Source organism: Sylvia atricapilla, chromosome 2 (assembly GCF_009819655.1).
Source record: "Sylvia atricapilla isolate bSylAtr1 chromosome 2, bSylAtr1.pri, whole genome shotgun sequence".
Taxonomy (NCBI): Eukaryota; Metazoa; Chordata; class Aves; order Passeriformes; family Sylviidae; genus Sylvia; species Sylvia atricapilla.
Window position 1 is genome coordinate 21392636 of NC_089141.1, and position 21437 is coordinate 21414072.

At 40.8% G+C, this 21437-nt stretch overlaps 1 long non-coding RNA gene across 2 annotated transcripts in view; it reads right to left on the minus strand.

The window, feature by feature from the left end:
• The window catches only part of LOC136375449 (uncharacterized), a 411577-nt gene that overhangs the window by 107584 nt on the left and 282556 nt on the right, over positions 1 to 21437 (minus strand). For both annotated transcript variants that reach the window (XR_010746077.1, XR_010746078.1), the window contains exon 5: positions 19201 to 19301. This is a non-coding gene — a long non-coding RNA (uncharacterized lncRNA). The remainder of the gene's footprint in view (positions 1 to 19200; positions 19302 to 21437) is intronic.

Sequence of the window (21437 nt, forward strand, 5' to 3'; positions counted from 1 at the left end):
GAACACCACCTTCATCTCTGAAAAACGTGCATTGGCAATTGTCAGAGAACTAAACTAACTCTGTCAAACAAAGTCTAGGAAGAAATGTAATTCAATGCTTGTGTTGCAAATGTATTTTTCCAATTAAAAGGTTCCCCAAACCTATTTCTTGCCATTTTTAGGAGTTCTGAATTTCCATTAATCTGATTTAAGGCACAGTAAACTTGGGGAATTTCTCTATTAACCCAACATTTTTGATGTGGTCCTTCTGTAAAATATCAGTAAATAAGAAAGATGTATATGAAATAATGGTATGTTATTTCATATTTTAACTATTTCTTATCACATGCCATCTAAAGCACTTCAAAAACAATTTCCAAATTATGCAAATTCCAAAATTCTTGCAAAATGTCAAGTGTGTTGAATTCCTCCTTGTGTAACTGCAAGTATTCTAGTGCTATTTGACAGAGCTACTTTGCTGGAAAGTATCTGCATTTTTGCTTCAGTCACTAGAGTAAGGGTATCTATGGCTTTGCAATTTTTAGATTCAGGTTTGTCTCATGGTTTTTTGTTTTTAGGTATTTTACAATTCAAAAATCCCAAAGAACGAGACCTATTACAAGAAGTGACATTTCCATTTGATTTGGTTTAAAAAGCTGTGTTTGAAACTTTGGAACATCAACACCCCTACAGAAACAGTTAACCACACACAGGGATAAAGCTCTTGCTTTCATGAATTATCACAAACAAAGGGCTGGATATTTTGCAAGTATAACTTAGCATGTTTCAACTAAGATCTAAATAATCATACTGCTTTTACAACATCTAAAAATGTGGCCAGACATTCTTTTGGCTAGTCGATATGCTATTTCAACAGCTTGGTGTTCTATCATTTCCTTCTTGCTTGATACTTAGAGCCATTTTTTCTCTATCAGTGTCACTAAATGTACCATTTGGAAGCACATAATAGTCAAAACACAGCATAAAGGAGAGCTTTTCTCTCTGCCTGGACTGGTGACGTAGGTATCTTCTTCTGAGAGGCTGTTTATCAAGCCAAGCTACGCTGACTGTCGAATGGCTCAAGTTCACATTGCAGCTGATTTGTCTGCTCAGTATTTCAGTGTGAATGTGAAGCCCACAGTAAGCCTGCCATCCTTCAGATCCATCTTATCCCTGCTCAGCAAGCACAGCACAATGACAACACTGTGGCTTTCAGTGCAGTGCTCATTGTACAGGCTTCCTCTACTCTTTGCAAAGTCAGCTCAAATTCCGTATTTTTCTCTCTCCCTCTGATTTATGCCCTCTTCTCAATACTTTTGTGCCTCCTGGTACTTTGAAAGAAGAAGGCCATATCACATCCTCACAAGCTTCATATGGGAGAAGCCTAGAGGGCACTGACAACTCGGGTGGGCGAGCTGGCAAGCCTTGGAGGTGGCAACGAAGATCTTTAGAGAAATTTTTATAATCAAACACAACAGCAGGCAGCGACCAGAATTTTAAAAGGCAACCAGTGCCAAAGGAACGACCCTAACCTGCTAATGTACTCTTGAAAGTTACCTTCAGGCAATCAGTGACATCTTTAAACATCTAAATGCTTTTGATAATCTGGCATCCAATAATTAGATCGCTCCATTGCAGAGTTCCTGGAGATGGGAAAAATGACAACAGTGTGCATGTGCTGCCAAATGCAACACACAAAACCCTGCTGTAAGGGCTGACATTTATCTCTCATCCTGAATATCAAGGTATGATCCAGAGAGGCTACACTGTCCATCACGCAGCAATCCACTGTCTGGTTCTAGGTACCAGATCATCCCTGCTTGCTACGGAAATAACTGAAATCTATTTCTTTTCTGTATGAAGTGAGGGTGTTTGTGAAGCTCCAGACATTATTTGCCCCAGGCAAAATTTTCATCTACTTCACGGGTTCAGAAAGTATTGTGCGTTTACTTTAGTATTGTTCATTTGCTTTGTTATAAGCATTTGTTCCAGATTCAAAATATAGCAAATCTAAGAATCAAGAAATATGCCTAGTCAGTCAGATGTCTGGGTGTCACCAAAAATTGGGATGGCAGACCATTCTGAATCCTTGCTTTACAGGCAAAACCACTGTTTTGGAAATTGTTTCCTTTAATAAATGATGTCTGCAATTCAAAGGATCGAGCAAAAATAAAAAAAAAGGAAGAAAGCCCAAAAACAATGATTAGTTCAGATAAGGAAATGGTTAAACCCAGTCAGAAGTCGGGGTTGCTCTCCAGTTTAATTTGATTTTGCTCTCTAAAAGAGAGGACCAGGCTCTTCTCTTACAGAGAGCTAAGTACCAGCTATTCCTGACGCATTATGAGAGTGAAGAAAGGATTCAGGAGAGCTTTCTTCTCTGAGCCTCTTTATTTATCTGACTGGGATCAGGTATAACACTGTCATCAGCACTTGCTCAGCTCCAAAGTCCTGGGTGCATCATGCCCACTGGCATCTCCAGACTCCCAGGGGGGATGACTGTCTGTTGAAGAGCAGTGCCAGCCTCCTCCTATTCCCCCATTCCTGCTGGCACCCTGAGGCAAGCATCTGGGAGTGTACGCTGCCCCTCTCTGAAGCAGGTGCAAAGAATGGTAGTCAGCGTGTTTGCTCCCCATGAGCCTGCTGCAGGCAGACAGAAAAGCCTGGAAATCCCTCCAGTAACCCTCCTGGGGGAGAAGGAGAATTTAGCCAAGTGCACTTAAGACCAAAATTGTTGCAGAAAGGAGACACATACACTTGTTAAAATCCGTCTGTAACATTCCCTCCCATCCTCCCCTTACTGTGGACCGATCTGGATTTCTAAAGAGTATAATTATGTCTTGCACAATGATTATGAGCTTTGGGAGCTCTCAGAGAAAATTTCCTCACTGCACATGTGGCCATTGGCTGACATACCAAACACATATCACTCTTTTTTTTTTTTTTTTATTTTTTTATTTTTTATTTTAAACTCTGCATTTTGCCTAGAGAAAGAGGCCAAAGAAAAAAGACAGACACTCAAGCCCAGGGCCAGGTTCCACGCTAACCTGATGTGTCCTGGAAGCCAAAGGAAAGAGCCATTAGAATGGCTTTTGTTTCCAAATACTCCTGTTCCTCTGTCTGCCTTCCCTCTACTAACAGCAGGACATCTGATCTGTATCTGTACATTACCAACAGACCGTATACCAAGGATTATTGACGGATTCTTGATCAACCCCACTCATTTAATGTTTTCCTTTAACAGCCATATGAAATAGTTGCTGTCTTCCCTAAGGCAGATGCTTGAAATTCACTGTAAGCCCATGCAGTGACATCAAGGTTTACAATCATTGTTAAGCTACCTGGAAGCCTTAAAAAACCCCACTGTCTGACAAAATGCTAACAGCAAAAATTACTGTAAAACACTATCCTTCTCTCTGAATGCATCACTGATGGGCTGGACGTGAACTTTGTCAATGGGAGATGTCTTTGTACTGAGTACAATTAATGTTTTTATTAAAAAAATCTTTCCTGAATGAGAGAACACATTGTCCACTCATGTGAAAATGGCATCACTATTTATCACAAATGATACAGGCAGTCCAGAATAAAAGAAATTATTTCACCTGCAAGCTCTGAAAATTTCAAGGCATGTAAAGAATAGTATGAGTCAGCTTGCACAACTGAGGGTAATGGACATCATCTTTTTCCCATCCCAGTCACTGTCTTCCCCATTTCCAAGGGGCTTCCAAAGATGAAAATGAACTTGACAATCATTCTGCAAGGCAAACTGATCCTGATTCTTCCAGTCACTCTGTAATTCACTGCAGATGGCAAGAGTGAGATGTTTACTGGCTGGCAGGTAATGAGCCTCGCTGTAGGTAATAGTGATGGACGGGCAATCGCGCCTGCTGACAAGGAGGCAACTCAACGTAGGCACATGGCATTCATCCATGACTTCATGGAAAAGGATAGCTGTGACAATGTACACAGGTTGTGAACTACCCTCCTCTGTTGATGTCAGCATGCAGCTACGCTTAAGCCCTTCCAGTTCACATTTAAGTAGCATAGAATTGATCCTGATTGTCCATGAAAGTAGAACAGTCAGATTTGTAACCTAATGTTTACTCTTCTATAAGAAGAAACTTGATCTGTTTAAACATCTAGATATTCCCTCTTCCCAGGTAATGCCATTCATCACAGCTGTCAGTGCTTCTTTAAAAGAGAAATGACCCTCAGGCGTAGTATAAAACTCTGTGGAAGAACTACGCACACCTTTGCCAAAGAACAAATAGCTCCTTTTTTTTTTTTCACTGGGCTTGTATACACTTTGTGAAAGGTCTACACACACTGAATTACAAATCAGTATTTCCATTTCCCCACCCCCATATAAAGCAACTTGTATTAAGACCTACACACTGCCCTGTTTTTTTTATTAATCTCAGACATAAGGGTAGCGGATTTGGACAAGCTCAGCCATTTGATGAGATATACTTAAGCAGCTGGTTCCAAGGGAAAATCAGAGTAATTCAGAAATGCAACAGAAGAGAACAGAAAATCTCTAACTCTGTTTCTCCTCTCCTTGTAACTTTATGAAGTAAAAATGAAAAAAACTTACACTCAACCAATTACCACTGATGTCTTTTGTTTCACCAGAATATATTCCTCCTGAAGAAAGAATATTATGGCTAATATTCATAAAATATGTGTTTTAAAAATGCATTTGTTTACATACATATATGTAAATATACCCACATTCAAACATGGATATTGTTATTCCACAGATAGAAACTTGGTCGGAGTTTTCCTTTTCTGAACTGAATATCCTTTCCCTCCTTCCCTGGTGAAATCTGATAATTTGTACTGTACCCAGGCTTCAAGACATGATAAACGATCCCAGTGCTATGCAAGTTTCATCCAAAACCTGTCTCTTCATAGATTCACTCCACATATTCTTTCTACTTTAAAGACTCATGTGATCATCGCTTTGATCCGTTCTCCCTCAGCTCTATTAGGGGCACCATCTCTTCAGGGCTTGCAGCTTATAAAAAGACCACCATATTTTGATATGCCTTTGATGTTGTCTTCCAAAGTATCTTTGATTTTTAAGTTCTGTTCAACTCTTTCACCATTAACCTTGATTTTGCTTAGGAATTAATAGATCTATAGTTTTATTGGAAGGCTAGTTTAGAAATTCTGTTTTCTCTGGCACTATTTTCCCCCTCCTTAGCTGTAAAGGTAGGTGAAACTGTACAAGGAAACTGACCAGTGCTTTAAAAAACCCAAAGTAAACTATTGATAAGCTAACACCTTTCTTGAGTTTTGAGTTGTGCTTTTTGAGCAATCTCTTACTGAATCATTAAGCTGCCAGCAAATGAAGTGGTTCTGCAGGATGATCACTGAGCCACACAGACCCTCCACACGGCCACTGGTGACTGAGAGCTGTTACTAATGGATAACTACTCTGTAGGACTGTGGTCTCAGTCCTCTGCTTGAAGACTGTCACCTCCACACAGGACACTTGCATTTCTCCTTCTTTTGACACTCAGAAAAGGTGTTGAAACTGTAGAGGCCAGAGGAACCTTATAATTTGAAGTAAACTAAACAGTGGAGCAGCAAAACACATGCTCAAGAGGAGAAACTGGCACTGTCTTTCAAGTCCCTTCAGTAGGTATTTTCAATTTTTAGCTTATGATATTTGAGATTTATTCGCCCTCCTCAGGCACCACTAACTGTGACTGAAGATTCATTTTTGCTGGCATAAAGAGACAGATGAAGGGTAAAACCAGGCCATATACCCAGGCACATTCCCCCCACCCCCAGATTTATTTATACACCCTAACTACATTCAGGTGACATTCAGACACATTTCAGGTTCCTGGAATAAAAGCAGCTTCTGTAGATGGAGCTTTGTATCTCAGTGTGTCTTTCCTTCACTTAAAACTATCCTGCTTTTCCTCTACGAAATAGGTTATTTCCTATTTTTCTGAGGAACAACTTAGTGGACTTTGTCCCCTTTCCTGAGCTAAACAGAATTGCTTCTGATGGAAGACAAACCCACGAAGTCCTCACAGCAGCTGGCATGGGCAAACCCATCCTTTCTGTAACTGCATAGGGCCATCACTGCAGCCTGTTGCCTTTGCTGAGGCACCACCACACAGTCGAAGGGTTCCTTCCCAAGAGCACTCGTAACGCTGCCACAATTATCCTTCCAGGCTAACACTCCAACACCTAACCCCGGGGACACGCAGAGCTTCCGATAAGGCGCCGCGATGAGAGAATCCAAATGCAGCTCATCAGATCCATGCCCTCCCCAGCGATCCCTCCTATCACTCCTCGTACTTGCTATCTCAAACATCTTTGGCACAGAAGCACAGGCTGGGCGCTACGTGACCTGCTCACAGTACTTCTCACCCTCCACCACTTAAGTGCACAGTCTCACAGAGTAGCAAGAAAGTCCCAGCCCGGGCTCCCCATGTAGCCCCATGGCCCGGCACAGTTCTGACTGTATCACGCCTTTCCCGGAATCTTAGCCCCGCTGGAAAGCATTCAGCATTGAGAGGACCCATCTTTATGCTGATAACACTAAAATATAAAATAATGCCAACAGCTGGTGCTGCAAATGGCTTTTAAAAACGATGTTCATTCACTAAAATTCCTCTTGCTACTTTTGACATGAAACACGCAGTCTCTAATTATTCTGATCAAGACGGTGAAATACAAAAACAAACTTTAATTGTGTTTAACAGATATTTAATCAGGACTCACTGAACTACAGATTAAAGCTGAAATTCATAAACCATAATTACCCAATTGTCGCAAGCTTTTTGGTCCACATTCTGCTTCCGTCTGGGCGTCTGGCACTTTGCCCCGAATTTCTTTTAGTGTCTTCTCAGTTTCATTGCTGTTCATGTTTTCCAGCAGAGATTTAGCACAGATTATAAAATATCTGTTCTTGGCAACTTTATTAGTTGTTTTTTCTTAAAAAGATTATATCCCACCTATCCCCATTCTGGGGCTGAATGAACAGCCATATACCATGGGTTATTTCTTGTCATGAGCTGTCCTTCCCAACTGCCAGGGTAATCATCTGCCCTACTCTGGTCCTGATTCCCTGACCATGGCCCTGCCACCAGAGCATCAACCAGATAATTGCTTTGAGTGTGCCATGCAACACAACTACCATGAATTACTCCTCCTTTTCTCCAGAGACAGAATTGGGTGCAATACTGCTCCCTGCTTCAGTAGGGGCTTTTTTAACATGCTTGATGCTCTTTATTTATATTTAAGAAGACATCATAAAAGAAATACACTTCCCATGGGAAATAGGAGGTGGTAAGGTATACATTAACCACCAGTTCCTCAGGGATGTAACTGCAGGGGTACAGACTGCCTCCCAAGCAAGTGACAGATTGTCTTTTAGCACAGAGAGAATGATTGTGCCAGAGAAGCCTGGCTGTTGACTGCAGTTTTCTGGGGACCTCCATTCACTGTGTGCAGGTTATGTCAGTACCCCAAAGGCAAGGATTCCCTCTCCAGGAAGCATTCTCAGGACCTTGCAAGGGAAGATTATGTGGCCTTTCAGGCACAGGAAAAACAGCTTAACAAACTGTGGGTCAAGTGGTGAAACAAAGACACTTCACCTTATCAGAACAGGGAAGGAGGTTCCACACACCCAGTCTGCTCTGTTGTAGGGAAACACAGAACTCCTGTCAGCCTTAATGCCTCAGAAATCTGTGCCACGAGACAGAATGGAGGGAGATATGGAAAAGATGACAATGTGGAAGATGGGATCTCTGCTCTCTGTTTAGATACAAACAAGAGTGAGCTTGATTAAAAACCAGGATGGCCTTCTATGTGTACTTGCTATGTTGTTTTTTTTTTTTCCTAATCTCTTAATAGGAGTGGTCTTGGAGAACTCCTAGTCTGGGTGAAGATGAATGGAACCACACACTGAAGTTCTGGCAGAGCTATTAGTCCTTCATGGCCATTCATAAAGTTCAAAAAATTTCTTGACAGGAATGAGAACACAGGCTAAACCTTCACCTATTCCTTTGGACCTTGTTCTTAGCTAATGTCCAAAACATACATGCTTTTTTTTTCCTCTTTGGCATCTTCCAGACATTTTTTCATCATCAAAACCATTATTTCATACATTTATTTCTATCATGGTTATTATGCCCTATCTCCACTGTCACTTCTTTTGAAGAGCCAGGCAGTGAACCAGTCACATACCTTCATCAGCTCCTTCAGGGCAGGGCCTAAACAAGAAGCAACATACCACCTTAGTAGTCAGTGCTGCGTGTATATCAAACTGCTTTTTTGTTTGTTTGCTTCTGAAAGCTTCTCTATGCTTTCATGACTTGACAGTCTCTGCAAGAATCCATATCTCACATTTCACAGCAGTCAGATACCAGCATGTGAACACAGAGAGACAGGGAGAAACATGCTATTTTTTTTGTTTCTTTTCCTATAGAAGAGAGATTTGATTCTTTCTGTCAGCCCCTCAGTCTGAAGCCCAGTCATAGTTCAGTCTTTCCAGCCTATACAGAAGGTCTGACAAGAATACAGGATCGCTGATGACTTGCCATATATTGCAAGCCTGATTTTTCACAGGCAAATTGTTTTCCAGTTTGGCATAGCTGTTTGTCCAAGGGTTTCAAGCTCTGTATTTACACGGTGATAAAGAAATTGCTATCCAGTGTTAGTGTCATTCTTCATTCAGACTGTTCCTCTGAAAACAGCCTACAGCCTTTGCGATGCAAAATGTATTGTTTTAATGTAGTCAAGGTCCCTGCCTGCAACATTTCTAAATCTATTTAGCAGATTCTTCTTGCTATAATCTGTCCCCAGACCTGAAGAAGCTCAGTGATTTTAAGTGTTTTAAGCTAATGATAATGGTTAATGCTGAGAACAGATGTACCTGGCTGTGGTGTGATCTATTCTATTAGACTGTTAGGAGCTGTGTATTCATATTGACTTCACATTTTATGTCTGTTCTCAAGGTGTGATGGCTGCATGGGGTGCAGTCTGGTTTTTCTGCCCTCATAGATGATGTACTGTCTGTCTGTGCTTTAGATACATGGTGACTGCATGGAGAGATGAAGAACATGTGCCTGTTTATTCTGATGCCTTTCCAAGATTTTGTATGTCTATCATGATTAAGGGAGGCAATAATGTATACCTGTATTGACACTAGACCATAACCCAGGAAACAGTTGAACAGATTAGATGTGCATGCAGAGAGTTTGATGACTGTGCTATGTATGACAGAAGTTCACTTTCCCTGGTGTGCAGGCTGCAGGCATTGTGCATGACAGAATTCCCTCTAACTGGTGGTTGCACCAATAACATGCCAGATAGAAGCTGTTTTACTATTCTTCTCTATCCATAACCCAACAGAGTGTAAAACTCCTCAGTTGTGTCAATAAATGGTGCTTCACTTCCCTTCAGCACCCATGAAGTGAAATTTCCACTGAGAATGATTTTCCTGATTATATTGGAGGCTTGGCCTTGCCATTCACAAACATCTGCTATTGCCACTCTCTGGGGACAATGCACCATTTTGGGCTGTGATGCAGAGGAGCTTTCGTACCTTAAGACCTCACCACAGTCTTCCAACAAACAAGCAAACCCTTCCTACGTTCATGGACTCTGATATTCTGCTAGTGGGGGTTACAGTTCAGCTCTTGCAGAATAAATGCAACCTTAACTGTTCCACATTATCACTGTGCAACAGGAGATATGTCTACTGAAAATGAATGCAGCCTCCTTGAACAAATCCCATGCCACCTCTTCCCTGTGAGAATCCAGAAAGCAGACATAAATGGAAACCTATGTGGAGGCCTGGCAGAGGCACCTTCTCCACACTGACTAAATGAACGGAACTTTTAAAGGAAGATCCAACAAGTTTAAAATCCAAAACCATTTAAACCACCACAATCATGGACAGACTGAGAGATACGCAAACACATGACAAGACACAAGATCTCAAGAGACATTGAAATTACTACCCTGATTTGGAAAGATTAACTGAGGGTGCCAAAGTGCAGCTCTGGATCAGCAGTTCAACTTCTGAACAATACTTTTTTGAGCAGTTCTTGTGCTACAGGGCAGTGCAGTGATGTGCTGCAGTGCTAAAAACAAGAGGTTAAATTCAGAAGCCTCATTTTCTCTGATAGTTTGGCCAACTTGACTAAGGCAGACCCTAACTAAATGACAGGCACTATAAGCTTAATTCTATAGCTTCACGTCTCTCAATCAAAGAATGACAGCAGTATCAAAAATTTAATTTTCATTTCAGTGCAAGGAACAGGTACTCATATGTAACTGATCTACATTCTCTCCAATCTCTAAACCATGTTCTGGGCTCTTTGTCTCTTTGAAAATAGGAATGTGTTCTTATGAAAATATTACAGGCTAAATACCTAAGATATTGCTTCATAAAGAAGGTAACTTTACTATGAAAAGGAAGAATATAACCTAATTCTGACCTGTGAGGTTCTGCTTATACATTAATTTCTCTTTTTTTTCTCTCGTTACCCCATTTTCCCTCCTAAGCCCACGTACCACAGAAGTCAATTTGCCCTACATAGGGCACGTTATATCAGAACATGTTCTATAAACACCTTCCCTTTTCCCAAATCCCCTGACAGGACTTTTATACAGATGTATAGGGGAAAAAGGCCTAGCATCTGGCATTTAATAAGAATCTCAAAGAGAATACACAAAAAGTGCATTAAGATTTTTTTCTCTGGTGCTCAAAAGGAGGTGAATGCTGTTAGCCCACTGCTAGGGGATCGGTCTGTATCTGAAACTGGGATCTCTGTTTCTGCAGCCAGTACAGCCACTTTGCTTTTACATTTTACATTCCAGCTAATAAGGTTCATAATTTTGGTCTGGGAAGAAAACATCTTTGCTGGAAGTCATGATTGTGGAATTGGGTATTCCTCAATAAAAAAACCAAAACAGCTTAAGTGGTAGTAATCTCAGATGATGCATACTGGGACATGACACTGTACCAGCTATGCTTGGCTCATATTTTTATGGCATGTTTCTCAGCTATGATGTTGAGAAATTTCTATGGCTTAGGTTTTAAGTGCAAATTGCTGTTGATAGAATTTAAACTGAAGTTCATGGTGCCAAATACCGTATGAGAGGCTCTAAAAATGCTTCCTTACCTTATGTCACTCTAGTGATGCTGCTCATCCCCTGTTTGTTTCTGACAGGCACGTGTTACCTGGCTCTATTAGACAGTGGGTCTTTAGAGGCAGCCTGGACTCAGCCAACAGCACACTTTAAACTTCAAGCAATGATAGTGACCAGAAGCACCACCTGGAAAGTGCAAAATCCATGACCACCACCTCTCAGGCAAAGAGAAAAGCCCTGCAGGACCACCCCAGGCAAGGGGTGGCATGGGGGCATTTTGGGCAGACCAGCAGCTAAAGGGGACAGTGGGAGAGGAGCAACGGGCTGCTGAATGACAAAAGGCCTCAAGGCAAAATCAGAAGAGACACAGAGACACCCTGCTACACCTCCCAGCACAGAGCTCCTGCAAGGCAGTGACTCCACCAGCACACGCAGGCAAAGGACTGAATTTCTTCTCTTCCCAAGAACCACAGCCCGCAGAGGAGGAGTGAGGAGCACGGGGTGCAACAAGGACAACAGAAGAGACATGAGCTAGACACTGCTTTCTACCCCAAAGCCTAACATGAGAGGGAAAATACTCAGCTTCTTTAAACATCATTAGACATGAGTTCTTGCCAGCAGGCAGTGAGACCAGAGCTCCTCACACGCTGACGGGACAAGTGGCAAAGCTGGCACTGCAGCCAGCTGAGCCAAGACCTGGTCACAAACAACAGATATGTGCTGAGTGGCAGGTAAGGTGTGCCATGGCTTGCAAGATACCTGAACATCTGCCTTTTCCCACTTTGGGAAGCAGCTGTGCCAGTTACCACTGGTGCCAGTTACCACTGGTGGCAACTTGTGGTAACTGGCAGAACAGAACTAAACCAAGCCTGACTGACTCCACAACAAGGAAGGGACTGGGGAAAGATGGTGCCACACCCACAGTGTAAGACAGGGAGGATGATGCTGTCCTGTTAAGGAAACAGGGAATTGTTTATGTAACCAAAAAGAAAAACTGTGAAAATGTGAAAAGCCTATTTTGACATGAGGGAGAAAGGAAAGCCATTCATTGATTTCTAATAACAGTCTTTATTCTTGTACTAAATTTCATAAACTGACCAGAGTTCACTTGTAATCTCTTTGTCAACCGAACACTCTGAAGAAACTTCTTATAAGGGAGGAGAAAATCTCAAATTATTAAAAATAACCCTAGGCTGTGCTTTCAGGTTTTGGTTTGAGTCCAGTACCTGCAAGAGAAACCTTTCAACAGAAGGCACCAAGGAATTCTCATGGAACAGCTACAGGATCAGGACACACATTTCCAGTAAAAGCTGGCCTTTCTTTCCCAGCCTCCCAATCTCATTATTCCCAAAAGATACCAGGAAAACACAAGATTGTTGGGATTTCTATAAGAAGATTTGGCAGGTTTTTCATATTTGTTTAGACTGTAAGATATAATTTGAATTTGGGTCTTGCCTCTCTCTCTCTCTCTGAGAAGAAGAATGAGTTATTTGTTCTCTGAATAAGTATTTGTTATTAGTGGATCAGACATGGATAAGGTATATTATTACAACCACGTTTGTTAGGTATGATTTACATTGTTTGCTGCATATCATCTTAGGCTGTCTTTAATTTTGTTATACTTTAGGGGGGTTTTGTTTGGGTTTATGCATTTAGTCACAGTTGGTTGTGTTTTGAACTTTGAAAAAAATTAATACAAAGGAAATTAAAAAAAGAAAAAGAAAATATTTTCAAAATGATGTGGAAATCAAATCTATCCCTGAGTAATTTGATTTGTAGGAAATGGAGAGCAAAGCATTACAAACAGAATGCCTTGAAGTGCATCATAATTACTTACATGTGCAAATACATTGTCTAGGTTTAGGAATTCAGCTAATAATAGTCATAATAATTCTATGCCCTTACACCAGGCCTTTTATCCAAGCTTCTCCAGGTTTGTGTAAGCAATCATTAACTAATGCCTGGGTACCTGTAAGTACTCTGCTGCCCTTATGGATGGAGAAACAGGGGCAAAAGCACTTCATGGTCAAGGACAAACCACGAGTTGCTCCACAGGTGGGATGCAGATGACTGTCCTCTAACTACAGGTGGATCAGAGGTGCAGGAGTTTGTAGCTGATCTGACATTACTACAGCTTTGTGGCTCTCTAAGAATGAAGGAGTATAACAAATGTACACCTTATACCCTTCTGTTCCACAAAGTTTAAAGGTTGAAAATTGATATAAATCAGATCCATGTTCCATCCTTGGTGGAACACTGGTATATACAAAAAACATACTGATGTTTTGTATCAAAGCACAAAGATTAACGAATTTGCCTTGTTTGGAACTGTTTACCAGTGCAAATAATTTTCATCTGAGGCTCCACAGATGGTTTTCAGGCTAGGCATCCTTTGTGGAAATCTGGGTTGAATCTGGAAGGAATCTGGAAAAGGGCAGCCTATAAAGTTCAGTTGTTATACAAAGTCCCAAACACCAATTTTATGCTTGTAAACTTATTCTCACATTGATCTCTTAAATTTGAAAAGATCTGAAACTCTTAACAAAAATCTGAGCATGCCATATTACCCAAAAGCTTTTCCACAATTCCAGGTTGTAAAGAAAAGCTGGATTTTACACTCTTCTGCTGTTTCATTCCATACCACTTCCTACGTGCACATCTACATTGCTCTCTCTTCCAACTCACGAGAGGAACCCACAGTTTCTGCAGCCCAGGGCCTTGACAATCCATCCTTATTTGACAAGAATATGTATTTTCACACTTCTCTAGATGACCAAAATCCAAGGCCACCAAGTATTTCTGCTGTTTCATTTAGTCATGCAATAATTCTAATGCTTGGAACTAGTACCTGCTGAAATAGCAGTAAGTTACTGACCCACACAGACACTCAACTGCCTGTATGAGGGGTTTGACATTCACACATCCCATTTTCTCTTAGTCTACAATTTCAGTGCTCCCCATAGCTGCAACAAGAAAGTGTGTCTCCATACATTTTTATTACCTGTTATGCTTTACACTAATAAAAACACTGGATATTATTTATTTGTCTGGCTGACTGACAAAGCCAGGCATCAAAGCATCATTCCAGTGTCACATACTTCAACGCTCTAATTTTTCAGAACTTGTAAAGCAATCTCTTACGGCGCTTTGTGGGCTGTGAGATCACCCTGACAAACTGTGATAATGTTGGCAATCTCCAAATGGGTGTTCATTTGCAATCTTACTACAGAGGAATTGCTATGTTTCCAAATTTGAGGGCTTGACATAATCTGTCTTCACAAAGCTATCAGGGTCTGTCATAAGGCTGTCTGTGACCCAGGGATTTTATGGGGTCAATATCTATCCCCAGTGAAACTTCATTGCAAGCAGTGCAATTGCCTAGAGCATGCCTTTCTCTTTCTATTTGCTTTCTTTCTCTTTATTTAAAATACCCCTTCTTTGTATTATATTTTTTTAAAGTGCAAACAGCACTGACTAATAATAACATCTGAGCCAGGTAGGGGAGACTGCTCCTCCAAATCATGGCCAGTTTCTTACAGCTTGTGCCAAACCCTCTGCTCCCCTCATCACACTGAGTGACTGGGAAACAATGCAAATGTCAGGTCAAGCTACAGAGCTATTGCCATCATCTCTTCCCTTCCGTATGCTCCCAACACTGGCAGTCTCTGGGCTGCAGTCCACAGGATATCCACAATTATGGCCCAGATTGAGGGAGGGGTAGAAAAACGATGGTACTCTGCCAATTATGTCAGAACCTAAACTTGATCCATTTTAAAACTGAAGCTGGGGACTGTGGGATAGCACTGTGTTTGCTATAATTTGTGCAAGGAAAAGAAAATAATTTAGCATCTCAAAAAGACCCCCCAAAAACCAAAAAAACACCCCAAAACCCAAACCAAAACAACAACAACAACAACAAAATAAAACCCAAAACAACAAGAAAAAGAAAAAAGGCAGAGTTAGTGCAGACCTATAATGAAAGTTTTATATTTGCCTCTGAACCTTATCTTTAAGTAAAGACAATGCTATCTGGACATAGAAAGAATGTTTTTAAAATGTGCATGACTGTTAAGCACCTTAAGAAAAAGTGAGATAGGATTGTCAGGCTTTGCCATATTCATGAGGGCCACACAACTGCTAGTGAAGTAATTCTGTTTGGAAATTACTTAGGATTCCTTCAGAAAAGCTGGGAACACAGGATGGAAATAGAAGACTAAAAAAAGTGCATCCAGTGTTTCAAAATACACTCCCTGCACAACACCCTTTCCCTGCTATCATCTCCTGAGGCAAATTTCCCAGGCAGTTCCTCACACTTACCGAAAGCTGATCCCCAAATCCTGCTCAGGGTGGGACTGAGCAGCTGGAACCTGGCCATGGTGGGGTCAGAAAGCCCACGTCAGGCAGAGATACTGCAGCGCAAGCTGAGACTCACACACTGGCTTGGATACTCTGCTGAATTTGTGCTGGGGTGTTTTGCTATGTTTACTATGGTTTTACAAACGAAGTTCTCTTCCTTGAATTATTCCATCTAATCAAAACAAAAGTTGCTAAAATTGCACCATACTTTGTTTTGTCCCCATTTAAGTTATTTTCTGCATATCATTCTCTCTGACTAGGAAAGTCAGTGTCACTATCCAACCTCAGGAATAAGGGCCTAGCTGCAAATGCTACTGGAAAATTTTGGAATCCAAATTCCAAACTTGTATTTTGGCCTGAATTTACAGCAAACTTGCTCCTGCTCTCAAAACGCCTACTGCTTTTACCAGGAGCAGCAATTATCCCTTGTGTCTCCTTAATCTTTCAGAGAAGAATGCACAGCCCTGGAGGCCCAAGGTAAATGTTTTAATGTGTGCACTATCTTGCTGAAGTCAGTAGGTTACATGGATATTAAAAAAAGGCTGCAGGAAAAGACAGTATAAAGATCCATGGGCTTTAAAAGGTTAAGCAGCTTCACCAATACAAACCCTGCAGCTGGGACAGTCCTGAACAGAGCAATGCCAATGGTATGTGCTTTTCCTTCCTAAAAATTCTTTCTCGAGGGTGAATGTTTTTATTTTACAGTGAGTGGAAAACTGTTGACTTGTACACTAGTTATCATTTAAACTCTTTTCTACAAAAAGCTATTTTTAAAGGCAAAAAAGTCAAAGCAGAGAGCCCTACCTCTCTGCTAGTGACACTTCAGAAGATTTTTGCTAGCCACAGCTGAATTATAGCAATGTTTCTCCTTTTTAATTTCCATGTTTTTACTACTTTCAACACTGACAACAAAATTTTCTAAAAAATAAAGAAAACAGACTGTCACTGGTTGATTAGTATTTATAGATGGAAAGAACACAGAAACATATTAAATTTACCCTAAACAAGGGGGCTTATACCATGACAGCAACTTCTAATGTAATTCATTTGTCTTATAAATTACTTCCCTGGGGATATCCCTGAAAATTAATTAGGTTAGAGAGGGAAGGAAAACAAATTGAAAACTTCTCAAAACTCCAGGAAACAATAAGTTTTAAACACAGCAGTGTCAAAAATCTGACTATAAAGTTCTACCCTCCTCTTCCCCTATTCTTCTTTTTAGGAGACCAAGACCCTCAGACTGAGAATAATTTTGGCACACCAAGGTCAAGGAAACCTTGAAACCATTCAAATACAGAACATTTCTGAAATTGAAGATTTTGCAAGCAGCTCTGCCTTTCCAAACTGAAGACTCCCTGCAAGAATTCTGAAATATAATTTAGTAAAGGCATTCATTGTGCTAATGTGGCTTTAAACACAAATCTACAGTCACAAGATGTGGACATGATACATTCATCACACAACAGAGAAAAGCAAAGGGGAGGAAAGCAGAAGAAAACAGTAAGAATTTTGTACAAATTTTAATACTGGCCAAACCCATCCTTAAATCAAAACTCTGAAGGTTTGCCTGTGCATTAGTTTCTCTAGAGTTTAGGCAAAAAGGAATTTTGCCTTGTACTTTTCCTGTAGTGCCCTGTCTTCATTTTGTGCAAGAAATAGCACTTAGGTTTTTTCACTCTTCTCAACACAGTTCACTGGATTGGAAGTATTGGTACACATATACAAAATCCAAGATATTTTCTGATCCCATTTCTAACACAGATCAAATTTTGTACTTCCTGATGCCTGTGCCACCTTCCAGGACTAAGGGAAAAAATAGAAAGAAAACAAAAGGCGGGGAAGTAACTGAGTTGATGGTGCTTTATCATTATCACTGACTCTTTGACAGATTGCACTAATGGATAACTCCACGGTACAGACCTCACCTGGATCAGGCGAGGGCATGAGATGCCATTTCTGCCAGCCCTTATATGTGTTAACGCTAGCAGCAAGGAACAAAAGATATCAGATAAGGCACAGAGCTTGCTGGTAGAAGTCAACACATCAAAACATATTTTTAAAACTGCATCAGAGAATTTATAATGGATCCGTGCTTTGCATTTTGAGGTGACAGAGTTCTCGATCTGGTAGAAAGTTCCCAAAGCTCGATTTACTACATTGTCAAAATACAGCCTGAGGGGACAATCTGACTTACAGCATCTTTATGACTGGTGATGAAAGAACCTCGCTTGGCTTTTAGATCCCAAGTTTGGCTCAAGATAGTGCAGTAGAGAACAGAACATCTTCTATTTTATGCTGGGTGTTCACAGTGTTCCTCTTCAGCACAGAATTAGGTTTTACTCTATAGAATTCTCACACAGCTCGCTGATGGGTTAGCATTCACACCTTCAGATTTTGGGGATATACTTCACACCCTGCATTGTTACTGCTACTAAAGATACAGATTACACTGTCCTCATGTCATTGTAGCATCTGTAACGGAAATCTTTAGAAAATTCAGGGGAAAACTGCATCTTTTACAAGGCCACAGCATGTCTTATTCAGCCTTGGAGAGACTTCAGAGCACAGTAACCGCATTAATTGGACATTATATGGACAGCCAAGTAAAGCTCAGTTACTGTGCAGATTTTACTGCTCTTTGTCATGTTGCTTCAAAACACATGTCATGTTTTAACCAGTCATATATACATATGAAAGCATTTCGCAACACTGGACAATGCTACAGATCCACAGGAAATAATTGTTTCACAAACATGAAGCAATCTGCACAAATATAAATAGCGTGGCTCAAGTCTGTTCTAAATTATGCTTGTGCAAACCCATGGAAGTCAGCTAGTACCACTAACAGAATAGAACACATAAGAGCATGTAGAAGTATAAAATACGGCTCTACTGTTCAGCTATCCATGGTCCAAACCTTGCCAGCCTGCCAGCACTCGCATTCTACTACTTTACCAGCATGGCTTTACAGGAAATAAGAAAAAATCTGGGATTTCTAGCTCTCTCATGCACCGGAGGACAAGTCCAAGAACATATGGGCTTAAATGTGTCAGCATCCTACATCACTCTTATCTGAAGAATGTTATTAATTTTTGTGGGTGGAGTCCAAAACTGTAATGCCATATTAACACACGGTGGCTGTTTCTGTAATGCGTGTGTCACAGAGAGCATATGTGTAGCAGTCCAAGGATAGCATTTTAACTTGATTTCAAGTGATTTTCTGAACTGTAATACCCTCAAAAGATGAAGTGCTGATGCTGCCGGCAGGGTATTTCACAACTTTTGTCTTCACAGTTTCATCCAGTCACCTCAATTCTGACCTCTAGGATATCATGCTATTGCAGATCTGGACTCCACACAAAGCTGTTTCAACAAATCTCATTTTTCTCTCTAATACACAGCATGTGACTTCAGGATTGGTATTTTCAATGCCGAACTGAGTTACATGAGTGATGTATGCTACTCCAGGCAAAAAGCAAGACTAATAGCAGAAGATTTTTTGCCATGCTAACTGTAACTGAATTTCAATCCCAGTCTTCTCCAATGAATTAGCCTCTTTACCAAACTCACAGGTACAGACAGATACTGTGGGACTCAGCCATGTAACCGTTCCAACTGGATACAGTGAGGAAAGTATTGCCAAAGGCTTTTTGGCTGTGACTCAACAGGTGGTTTGGCACTGAGATTTCTACCTGTTTGTGGTTTTCATCTCTGGTTTCAAGACAGAAAATGAGATTATACCTTTCAATGCTGCATCTCAAGCAGGCTGTACGCAGAGCAAGGTTTCATTCCAACCAAATCTCTCTCTCTGTCTCAAAGTTGAGGAAAACTGCCAACCACTGCTGCTCTTGACATCAACATGCGATGCAGATGTCAGGAAAGGAAAAAGAAAAGGGAGAGAAGAAAAAAGGAAAATAAAACTGTAAGTTTTACGTAAACAAGACACTGTACTTAATGGCTACATCTGAGGAAAACAAAATAAAAAGTATTGGCTTTAGTACAAGGAAACAAATAAACAAAACCTTGGAACGGCTTAATCTAAGAGGTTGTGGGGGGCGGATTTTGCTTGTGCTTGTTTGTTTGTTTGTTTTGGGTGTTTTTTTAAGTTTATTAGAATTTTTATTTACATTTAGTTCCAGAAGGTAAAATACCTTTACATGATAAACTTAAAGGGACAACATAAAAGAGAAAAATCTATCATAGCATCAAAATGAACTACTCCATTACTCAGAGAAGCACCTTTAATAAACACCATGAAAAGCAGCAGAAGCATTCATAACATATGTTCTTGCCTGCAAATAGCCCAGGGTGCAAGAGGTGGGTTTCATTTTTCAGTGTTTAAAGCCTTCTGCATAGGCCTAACTCTGCCTTTGTTGAAGTTAGTGTTAACACACATTGAATGCAGAAGGAACTGAATGTGGGTAACTGCATACTTCAAAAAATCACACCCAATATGTTCAACTGATGCCATCGTTTCCCGAGGACAAGAGTAGGCTATGGAATACTACAAATAATAGAAAGCAGTAGTCTAAAGCAAGTTTCTCAGAACCAAGAAAGCACTCTTCAATACTTTTTCACAGATAATTGGGAATGTGCATCTTCAAAATAGTAGTCAAGAGTAGGTAAAGACTGTCAGGAGATGCTTACTGTGACAGAAGTCTCAGTGCTTTTTCATAAAGTAAGAGTTCTTCAAAGCAACTCTCAACAAACATTAAGAGAACAGTCAGTGAATCTGTGCTTTTCGGATTAAAGCAAGAAAATGAAAGTCAGTGCTCCTTCACAGACAAAGATGTAATGAGAATTACTTCAACACATCAGTATTCGAGTCATCAAAATGGGCCCATATTCACCAATGCACAGAAAAGTGACCAGCAAGAACTTTGCTTTGCCCCAATAAAACCATTTCAGGAAGTTGTATATGCTAATTTGCCTGTGGAAGATGAGAACCTCATAATTACACTCTATTAAATCATCTATACTAAGAAAGACTGAGCTGAAGAGAAAATGGAATTATCCTATCATGATGATATAATCCCTTGAGGGAAAGGGACCCCAAAATGTTCTATTCTTGAGATGGAAGAATCAGCAAAGTGGGTCTTTTTTCCTCATGAGAAGGTCTTTCCACAAAAATACACTTCTCAGATAACCAAAGCAGAATTTTTTCTTCAACTACCTGGAAAGGGAGGGGGAAAAAAGAGTAATGAGTCATTCAGAACCAGCAGTAGGCAAATATTTATTTGACTTTTCTTGGGTAAAACAGTTACTACCCAAGAAAATTTTGATTTCAAGAAAAAGAGCTTCAACTGAAAAATCATTCTGATGGAAAAACGCCTGGCCATGGCTACAAAGGATAAGACCACTGGCCTCAGCCAGGGGGAGGTGAATGCCAAGGCCAGTGGACTGGGTCTGCCACAGTCCTCTTGCAGAATCCTGGGCACAACACCTCCATTTGCTGTGATGTTTGTTCTGCTCCAGTTTTTTGCCTATGTAGAACCTCCCCTCCTCAGGGCAGGAACTGTCTCTCACTGTATGTTGTGCACAGCCTACTTCAACACCTGTGTTGGATGACTTTTAGCACTACAGTAGCAACAGTGCCTTTTCCTCCTACAGCAGCTACTCCCTAATATCAAGATGAGGAGAAAAACGCGACCTATGGCTGCAACACACTGCTAATCAAACACTATTGTATAGCATGGGACTGTGGGGGGATGCCTCTTCACCACAGAACTAATCAGGGTTTATACACACAAAATCAGGAAACTATATAGTTCGGTCTTGTGATCTGTGCTTCAAGCTGCCAGAAATAAGGCAGGAAAGAGGGGTGGGGAAGGGGGGTAGGGGGAAGCATCTCCTGTGTTCATAATGAAAGAAGAGAGATGACTGGACTAAGAGCTGATGAGGTTACAAGGCAACAGCAGTGCCATGAGTTGTTTGGGCTTAAAGCCAGATGTCTTGTATTTCCTTTGATTGTTTCTAAA